Source organism: Salmo salar, chromosome ssa24 (assembly GCF_905237065.1).
Source record: "Salmo salar chromosome ssa24, Ssal_v3.1, whole genome shotgun sequence".
In the NCBI taxonomy this organism is placed as follows: domain Eukaryota; kingdom Metazoa; phylum Chordata; class Actinopteri; order Salmoniformes; family Salmonidae; genus Salmo; species Salmo salar.
The window spans coordinates 13,907,169-13,917,632 of record NC_059465.1 but is presented as its reverse complement, the minus strand read 5'-3'; the positions used below and the strand labels follow the sequence as shown (position 1 = coordinate 13,917,632).

Genomic DNA, 10,464 nt, shown 5'->3' with positions numbered 1-10,464 from the left:
ACACACACACACACACACACACACACACACACACAGTACTCTTACCCTAATACTAACCTTAACCCAAAAACCTAACCTTAACCCTAACCCTAGCTCCTAACCCTAAATCTAACCCTTAACATAATTCTAACACTAATTCTAACCTTAACCCTAAACCCCCTAGAAATAGCATTTGACCTCGTGGGGACTAACAAAATGTCCCCAGTTGGTGACATTTTTGTCATTTTACTTTTCTTGTGGGGACTTCTGATCCCCACAAAAATGGTTAAACACGTACACACACACACACACACACTTTGTCTCCCCAGCCAAAGCCTGTCCATCTCATCCAGACAGTACCACTGTAACGTGACAGTGAAACAATGGAAAACAGCCTGTTTGGGGTTTCTTGATAAGCCTATTACATCATGAAGTCAGGGTGAAAGAATCTGAACATTAAAAGGGGTGACGTGGTTCATGGTTTGCCCGATCTTTCTGCGGTCCAGCTGTAAAATCCCATACTGCCGTTATGATTTCATAACCACAGCGGTAACACTACTGCTAATGAGACTGAGGCACAGCATGGACACGTATGGGCACAAACACACTTACACACAGGCATGCATGCACGCACACACACACACACACACACACACACACACACACACACACACACACACACACACACACACACACACACACACACACACACATTTAAGCCAACGACGTTGAATCAAAGTGGAAAACTGATTGGATTTGAGAAAAAGTCATCAACAGAAGTGTTTTTCATAATTTTTTCATCCAACTTTTAACGTAAATCCAATGACGTGACATTCATTTTTTTATGAATTCACGTTAGTTGACAACTCAACCAAATGTAAATCAAAACTAGATGTTGAATTGCCGTCTGTGCCCAGTGGGTTACCTTGGTAAAACAAAGGAGCTGCTTTGTTCTGTCGTCGGGCTAAATCCTCCCTCAGCAATTACCGTTCACCTTCCAAAGACCTCGAAGAGGAAGAAAGCGTTTAACAGGAGCAGCGAGGCCTGAGGGCATGGACACTCTACAGAAGACATCAAGCCTGGGGTCAGTCTTCATACCCACTGATTAAGTCCCTGTAAAAAATGTGTTTAAGAAAGATACCGTCTTTTGTTGTGGGAACATGAGTCGGTTCCATTGTATTGTAAGACGTTGTTCAATAGCTTTGAAGTTATCAATATTTGTTGGGTCTTCTAAGTTGGTAGAGAAAACTTTATTTTGTACATCTGCACGACACAACATGAAAAAACCCCCACAAATAACAAATGGAAGGATCGAGGTAAGGATCTTCAACGACAGATGTGGTTTCCAAACATGGATCACATCTAGATGGTTTTGTGTATATACAGTGCATTCGGAAAGTATTTAGACCCCTTGACTTTTTCCACATTTTGTTACATTACAGCCTTATTCTAAAATGGATTAAATACCCCATAATGACAAAGCAAAAACAGGTTTATAGATTTTTTTGCAAATTTATAAAAAAAAAAAAAAATGGAAATATCATGTTTACAAAAGTATTCAGACTCTTTACTCAGTACTTTGTTGAAGCACCTTTGGCAGTGATTACAGCCTTGAGTCTTCTTGAGTATGACGCTACAAGCTTGGCACTCCTGAATTTGGGGAGTTTCTCCCATTCTTCTCTACAGATCCTCTCAAGCTCTGTCAGGTTGGATGGGGAGTGTCGCCGCACAGCTATTTTCAGCTCTCCCCAGAGATGTTGATCAGGTTCAAGTCCGGGCTCTGGCTGGGCCACTCAAGGACATTCATAGACCCGAAGCCACTCCTGCGTTGTCTTGGCTGTGTGCTTAGGGTCATTGTCCTGTTGGAAGGTAAACCTTCGCCCCCAGTCTGAGGTCCTGAGCGCTCTGTAAAACAGGTTTTCATCAAGGATTTCTCTGTACTCCATTCATCTTTCCCTCGATCCTGACTAGTCTCCCAGTTCCTGCCGTTGAAAAACATCCCCACAGCATGATGCTGCCACCACCATGGTTCACCGTAGGGATGGTGCCAGGTTTCCTCCAGACGTGACGCTTGGCATTCAGGCCAAAGAGTTCAATATTGATTTCATCAGACCAGGGAATCTTGTTTCTCATGGTCTGAGTCCTTTTGGTCCCTTTTGGCAAACTCCAAGTTGGTTGTCATGTGCCTTTTACTGAGGAGTGGCTTCCGTCTGGCCACTTTACCATTACGGCCTGATTGGTGGAGTGCTGCAGAGATGGCTATCCTTCTGGAAGGTTCTCCCATCTCCACAGAGGAACTCTGGAGCTCTGTCAGAGTGACCATTGGTTTCTTGGTCACCTCCCTGACCCTTCTCCCCCGATTTCGCAGCCAGCTCTAGGAAGAGTCTTGGTGGTTCCAAAGCTTCTTCCATTTAAAAATGATGGAGGCCACTCTGTTCTTGGGGACCTTCAATGCTGCAGAAATGTTTTGGTACCCTTCCCCAGATCTGTGCCTCGACATAATCCTGTCTCGGAGCTCTACAGACTATTCCTTCGACCTCATGCTTGGATTTTGCTCTGACATGCACTGTCAACTGTGGGACCTTATATAGACAGGTGTGTGCCTTTCCAAATCATGTCCAATCAATTGAATTTATGACAGGTGGACTCCAATCAAGTTGTAGAAACATCTCAAGGATGATCAATGGAAACAGGATTCACCTGAGCTCAATTTCGAGTCTCATAGCAAAGGGTCTGAATACTTATGTAAATAAGGTATTTCTGTTTTTTATAAACATTTCTAAAAACCTGTTTTTGCTTTGTCATTCTGGGGTATTGTGTGTAGATTGATGAGGGGGAATTTTTTTTAAATCCATTTTAGAATAAGGCTGTAACGTAACAAAATGTGGAAAAAGGGAAGGGGTCTGAATACTTTCCAAATGCACTGTATATTGCAGAGCTGTTCCAACTCTCTGGAATAAATTGAACATTTATGTTGTGTAAGAGCCATTTGGCCTACTTATGTTGTCTATAGTTTGTTTTTGTATTTGCCATGTAATTTGTACAGCAGAGGGCACTATGTGATGGGTCATGGGCCATTGGTCACATGCACACAGGAAGTGGGAATGCACAGGTATGGAGAAAATACAGTTCTTACGGTTAGTGCTATATGGGACGTTCTTGGGACGTCCCTACCCAAAATCTTAACTCTAACCTTAACCTTTACCTTAACTGTTTTCAGTTTCAACTTCAATGGGGTGATGTCAGAGTTGGACGTCCCAAGGAACCCGTTTAGACTTTTCCCAGTTCTTAGCCTGCTCACCGATTACACCTTGGAACAACGATACACGATTATGGTAATTGAATCTGCCTATATGAAAGTATTGCTATTGTTTTATCTTTGCAGCTAATAAATGGGTAAAAGACCCAACCAAAGATGCACATTTGAAAGCAGTTGTGTTTCACATGTGTTTATGAACATCTGCAATCCCACCTGTGCTAGAGTGGCTTTCAGGAACCTTTGACTCGGTTAGCCACAACAGTGGTATTTTCATCCTCCCACAGCTCATCCTCAAGCCAGGTGTGAGTTCGGTAATGAAATGGAAAAAGTACTTGTGTTGTCAGTTGTCAATATTCTCAGGTTGTTAGTTGTCATCTAGTCTCGCGTAGCCATACCTCGAAATCACGTTGTTGTCATGCCCCCGAGGCTAGTTGTCATTAAAAGCTAGAGTCTAAAGAGTGTGCTTCTGAAAATAATAGCGCTCCCTCTTTATCGCTTTCAGGCGGTGGGGTATAACACACACACACACACACACACACACACACACACACACACACACACACACACACACACACACACGCACACACACACACACGCACAAAGGGAAGTGGATGTGCAAAAACAGACAAGACACATACAATTCTGCTGCGGCATTGGCACGATTTTCCAGTGGCAGCTGAGCTGACTGTGGTGAACCCTGGGTAAAGGCCTCTCCCTCTGCTCTCTGGGGCTAATCACTCCAGTGTGTGTGGGGGGGGCATGCATGGAAACACACATGCGATAGAGACAGCATTTACCTGTATTGAGCCTGATTAAACCTGATTAATATTGGATGGCCTACCTAGCTGACTATGATAGGCTGACTGCTGAAGAGAACATAAGAAAGTGAATGAATGAATGAATGAAGGAACACAGACCTTACTGTAGGAAGTGTCAAAACTGGCCTGTCTGCACATATGTTTTTAGTTACCAAGGGAAAATGATCCTGGCATGTGATGGTATTTACTCCATTCAGTAAACAAGGAGTTGGTATGTTTGGATTTTTTATGGTGTGTGTGAGTGTGTGTGTGTGTGTGTGTGTGTGTGTGTGTGTGTGTGTGTGTGTGTGTGTGTGTGTGTGTGTGTGTGTGTGTGTGTGTGTGTGTGTGTGTGTGTGTAGCCTACGGAACTGTTATTCATTAGCACTTTACAAAACAAATTACAAATAGACTCACATGCACACACATTTTGGTGATCCAAAATGCACAAACAACATTCAGTATATCAGTACTACACAACTACATGAAGCAATGTCTCATTTAGGGCTGGTAGCTAGCTTCCTTGCGTGGAGTGTACATGGAAGCAAGGTCAAATACTCGCTTTGAGCTTTCCTGCTGTTTCAAAACAAATCTGTAATTTTACAACCACCGCTCCCCCATCTGGGGATCCTTGAAATCAAATCCAGCCGACCTCCTCAGCCTCTTAGGCTGTTACTTTATGAGTAACTGCAGATAGAGACGCTATCACCCAATTGAAAGAACTGTTGTCCTTACTCAAGTTTTACACGTTTCCTGATTGGAAAATGACTTGATCACATAGAGAGGCAGGCACTAAGGATAGTAAAAAACAGGTGGTAGTAAACCCACTCATCTGAAAGACATGAACGCTTCCAGAACCAGATTCAATCAAACCCGCATTGCTGGATTTATACAGTAACTCTTTTCCCCCCGGTCAAATACAATCACAGAATGGTCTTGGGCTCTGACGCTTTCACTTTCTTCGGGAACAAGAAATCAAATCAAATTTTATTTGTCACATATACAGTTTACTGCAGGTACAAGAAGTGCAGTACATTAGTCAATAACAATAAAAAGAGTGTAGTCAAAATTAACAAGTACTAGAAGTAATAAGAGAGGTAGTATGTATTAATAATGGACTTTAATACACTGTATTTACAAATATATAGTAAAGTGAGTGACTTGGTCACTCAAAGGAATAAATAGTCCATCGAATAGAAGCGTGTTTGCAGGCAGCAGTACATTACTGTGTAAACGTAGCATTGGCGGATTCGAATGAACTCCAGACTGTGACCATCTTATCCATTGAAAGACTTCTGGTGCCCCATGTTGTTTACGTTAGGGGAAAAGGGAAGCTTCCAGAGATGAATGTCCAGACAGACTAACTGTAGGTTCAGTTATAGAGGAGGAGAAGAGAAAACAGGGAAAACTTCCCCTCCTGACCTCCATCCACACCAATCCATTATCCTGGCCGGGAAAGGAGAAATAGGTTAGCCTAGCCAGAGGGCACTCTAACCTGGGTAACCTCCAGCCACAACTGAGCTACACCCACAGGCACTGGCCTGTCGGCAGTAGACATCTGCACTGAGGAGAAGGTCTGTCAGTAAGATCACATTAGACAGAGGAGAGACAAGGAACAGCTGTGACTGAGGATACTCTAACTCACACATGCGCGTGCACACACACACTCAGACATGCGCATGCACGCACACACTCAGACATGCGCATGCACGCACACACTCATCTGCAGCTTTATTACCCAGAATCCTCTGCGGTTGCCAGCCTGCACTCCAATGTTCCGTCGGGAACATCAGCACCCAGCGCACGCTTGGAACGCCTCAAATCATCAGGAATTTCACCAACAGAAAACCTGCCTGGAATTCAGAAGAAGGCTGTGCATACATCTAATTGTAACGGGAGTTTTTCCACCTCTGCTCAACCGGCCTTTTCTGGATGCAATACTATTACATCAAGACAGAAAATCAGCTCCAAAGATACATGGAATACGCAGTTTTACATGATTAATAAGGGAGGTTTCGCTTTTCACCCATAGTGTAACAATAAGATTTTTTTTTTAAATACATTTTAATAGTAAGACTAAGATTCCATTTGCCTCTGGCTATCTGTTTTGATCCCAACCCCTCCAATACTTATTAGCCATATGGGTTCAAAATAACAATTTCAAACTTTGCTACTTCACCCATCCCAAGAATATTCCCTCAAGGTAATTTGATCATGATCACAATGCGATTTGTGTTCATCAGACTGTCTATGATTTCCATTCTTATATTACCAATCCATATTGACAGACTGTCAACACATATTAGCAGCCTAGATAGGGTGGCAGGTAGCCTAGCGGTTAAGAGCGTTGGGCAAGTAGCAGAAAGGTCGTTGGTTCGAATCCCCGAGCTGACTAGGTGAAAAATCTGTTGCTGTGCCCTTGAGCCAGGCACTTAACCATAATTGCTCCTGTAAGTCGCTCTGGATAAGAACGTCTGCTAAATGAAACAAATTGAAAATGCAGATAGTGATTTCTATCAGTACATAGATAATGTATGACTTCTGTGCTACACACGGCCATAAACAGCAAACACTATGAGGTTTCCATTCCATTAGAGATAAAGTCATGTTGTCCCAATGATGTCTGAACATCTGTTCAGCAACACTAGAGGACCTACAATAATATCTTGTTAAACAGATGCTTAATTAGCATGCTATACTTAACATGATGAACCAGAAAGAAGCAGCAGCACTTCCACTAATGCTGCCCCCTCAACTCCCGTGCTGTTAAATGCTGATCAGAGAAAGGGAACAGCCTACAGAGAATCACTACACTCTAATAAACCACACTGGAAATGGTTGGGAAGCGTTAACCCTTGTGTTGTCTTAAGGGTCAAAAATGACCAGCCACTATGTTTAACAGCAGAGAAAACCCCCTAAATGATATTTTTTCAACTTGAAATTTGATTACTTTTCCTAAAATTAGAAAAAGTGAAAGGTTGCCTTTGTTCATATTTCCATGAAAGCTGTACACCACCAGGGTACAAAGATTGTCTTAGGGTCATTTTTGACCCGGCAGTTATAAAATCATTTACACACCACAAAAACCACAAAGAGACACACACACACACACACACACACACACACACACACACACACACACACACACACACACACACACACACACAATGAGAAATTGAGATTTTGTGTGCTACTGATTGAACTCAGCCAGCCGCTCCTGAAGAGGAAGATCACCATGGTTGGCACAGTTAGAAAGAACACGACTGAGCTCCCCCCTGCACTCCTCGCAACAAGGGGGAGAGAGGCCTTCTCATCAAAGTTTGCCTTTACCCCAACCACCACTCTGGTTTCTTACCTCCCAAAGAGGAACAAGAATGTGGTCCTCCTGAGCACACTGCACAAAATGGCTGAGATCAGTGATCGTGAGGACCGGAAAGCCAGCCATCATCCTGGACTAAAACCACAACAAAGGAGGTGTGGACAACCTAGACAAGGTGATTGGAACTTACAGCTGCAGGAGGATGACTGCCCGCTAGCCCCTGGTCATCTTCCATAACATCATTGATGTGTCCTCATACAATGCCTTTATGATATGGAACAAGATCAACCGTACCTGGATGCCTGATAAGTGGAACAAGAGGAGGGTGTTCCTGGAGCAGCTGGGAAAGCCACTTGTAACCCCACACATTCAAAGAAGGGAACACCTCCCCCGCACAGCAGCCTCTTCAGCGCTTGTGAAAGCTGTTCAGGGGGATGAATCTTGTCCTGATCCACCTGAGGCTGTAGCTGGGGCAGGCAAGAGGAGGAGATGCCAATTCTGCCCCCCAAAGAAGGACTGTAAAACAAATACTATGTGTTGCACATGTGAGAAATACATCTGCATGCACACACACTTCTACATGTGCTAATTAGAGTTGATTGATTTATGTTCTTCACGTTTTTGTTTTGTATCTATTATCTTATTTTATTCTTATTTATTGTTGTTGTGTATACACCTTGTGGGTGGGGGCAATGGTTAAAAAAATAGGAGAAGACTAGTATAAGAATATATCAATATGTTGCCAAAAAAGTTTGACAGTTATTTTTTCCCTTCAATAAAATGCATTCAAAACTACTTTGTGCATATTTCTGCTACTTTCTTAGGCTATACAAGTGCTATCTCTTGCTAAAAAAAAAATATGTTTACACCTATGCAGTAACTTTAGCAATAATAATAATAATAATAAACCTCTACCTTCGTAAATAAAACAATTATGACAGGTGTGTTGTAATAAAAACGAGTGGTGTCCATTGATTAAATGCACTCTTTCTGCATTGTGAAGAGGGAAAACCCAGATATTCGCAAAGTTTGTGATGAATGACAGGTTGTTTCTTCATGAAAAATAGATTTGGGGTTTAAAATTCAATTAAGCTGCTTTATTTTACGGGTTTAGTGAAGGCGGGTCATTTTTTACCCTTGGGACAAGGGGAGTATACAGAATGTTAAGACTACACAAGGGTTAAAGCACATTTACACCCAGTGTGATGGAGATGTGACACGTAGACCTGATGATACATTGTTTACACTGTTGAGAGCTTGAGTTTAAGGTTCTTCCCAAACACCCCAATCGCAGGTAATAACACTTTACTGTAAAGGGGCTGGAATTCAAAATGGCTTCTCCAGAGAGCCTACACTGTGCAGCTGAGAATACAGACAGGTCAAACAGGTGCATTTTATAGACAGACTGTACTTGACAGACTTTACAGTAGGCCTACTCCTCCAAACAGAACTTTTTCAAGGAAGTTCTCAAGGATGCTCTTTTGTGTCAGTTTCTATATGTTAGAATCATTGAGTCCATTGGTTTTTTGTATTTCAGTAAATCAACAGCATACAGCACACAGACAGTATCCTATGAATCATCAGTGAGCACAGACAGCAACAAAGAGTTGGGGTCACTGGGTTGATCTTTTGAAGGCTGCATAACTGTGTAAACAGAAGACAGACAGTAACGATACGATATTACTCTTTTGAAGTTATAGCCCATCTCTGGCTTTTCTATGGCTCGGGCATGGATACAGAAGTCTCCCTGGAACTTCGCTCTATGATCATTTCACAACATGGGACAAAATCCAGTAAGTCACAGTAATTTTGAACTTGCTACCAGAAATGACTCAGGAATGTTTCACATATCAATCTGCAGCCTTTGTTACCACAACCACACATCACAGGCAGGCAGCGATTGTACTGTGGAATATTTTAGAGGTAAAAAACATGCACACATCCAAGTACCTTTCTTGGACCTAAACTGATTAAAAAGTGTTTTTCTCCGCACACTGTTAGATGCTTACCCATACTATATGTTGTCAATTTAACACAAATCACCAACATGAAGGCAGTCGCAGACAGGAAGCCCTGGCTGTAACTTTCCCGTCCTCAGAAGAAGAAAACAACTCTGGCTGCAAACAGGAGGAGCTTCCGGTCTGAGGGAGGAAAGGGGGAGGGGAGAACAGCAAATGTTGTTTAGAGCCGGCAGTTTCAACACGCCCCAGACTGGGACTTCTACTTCCAGCAGAACACAGAGATCCTTGCAGATTGCCTGAAAACCTTGCTGCCAGCCCTGGGCCAAGGCCCTGTGAAATAATTTTACTATCTTCTTCTATAGATACCTGTTTATATTGTACTATAGTACTAACTAATACTTTCTCCTCTCAACATTTAACAATAACTCACTGGGCACAGACAGTTCAATATCTAGTTTTGATTTACATTGGTTGATTTTTTTAATTAAGGTGAATTCAATGTGAACTCAACAAAACATTTCACCATGTCATTGTATTTAGGTAAAACATTTTTTTTAAATGTTCGTAAGATGACTTTTTGCAAATCCAATCAGTTTGATTCAAAAAATGTTTTATTGAAATTACGCAGAAACAACGTTGATTCAACATTTTTGTTGCCCAGTGAGAACCTATTTATGTCAGTCGATTAATATGTTAACACCTTGCCTAACACACACCTTGCCTAACACACACCTTGCCTAACAGACACCTTGCCTAACACACACCTTGCCTAACAGGTTGCGCCAGCATTCTTGAACTAAGCAAACATAGGTCACGGAATCCAGTCATGGGGGTTAAAATTAAGCAATGACGTTCTCCATTGTGTCTTGTGTGTGTTTAACCAAATAAAGACACTGTGTGACAAGGTGTATTATTGTTCACTCGAAATTATTTACAGACCCTGAAGCTCTTGTAAACTTCAGTGCAAATTATTCTCCAGTTGCTCTTTCATGTGAGAGCTTAATCGTTTGCTAATTGGCGTCCTTGCTAACAGTCACTCTCAGAGGAAATATATGATCACATATCTACCCTCTCTTTAAATAAGGGCTGTTTGCCAAATGTTGCAGCAGTTGCTGAAAGACAGATGACAGATCCATTGTGTTCGTGTCT

General features: G+C 42.2%; 2 long non-coding RNA genes across 2 annotated transcripts; both read right to left on the bottom strand.

Moving 5' to 3' along the window:
• Positions 1 to 5,010: 5,010 nt before the first annotated feature.
• Positions 5,011 to 7,124, bottom strand: LOC123730434 (uncharacterized). The gene is made up of 2 exons (XR_006761838.1): positions 5,774 to 7,124; positions 5,011 to 5,481 (listed from the first exon to the last, which is right to left on the bottom strand). It is a non-coding gene; the product is annotated as an uncharacterized lncRNA (long non-coding RNA).
• Positions 7,125 to 8,616: 1,492 nt separating this feature from the next.
• On the bottom strand, positions 8,617 to 9,484 carry LOC106585064 (uncharacterized). The gene is made up of 2 exons (XR_006761877.1): positions 9,364 to 9,484; positions 8,617 to 9,114 (listed from the first exon to the last, which is right to left on the bottom strand). It is a non-coding gene; the product is annotated as an uncharacterized lncRNA (long non-coding RNA).
• Between the last annotated feature and the right edge of the window lie 980 nt (positions 9,485 to 10,464).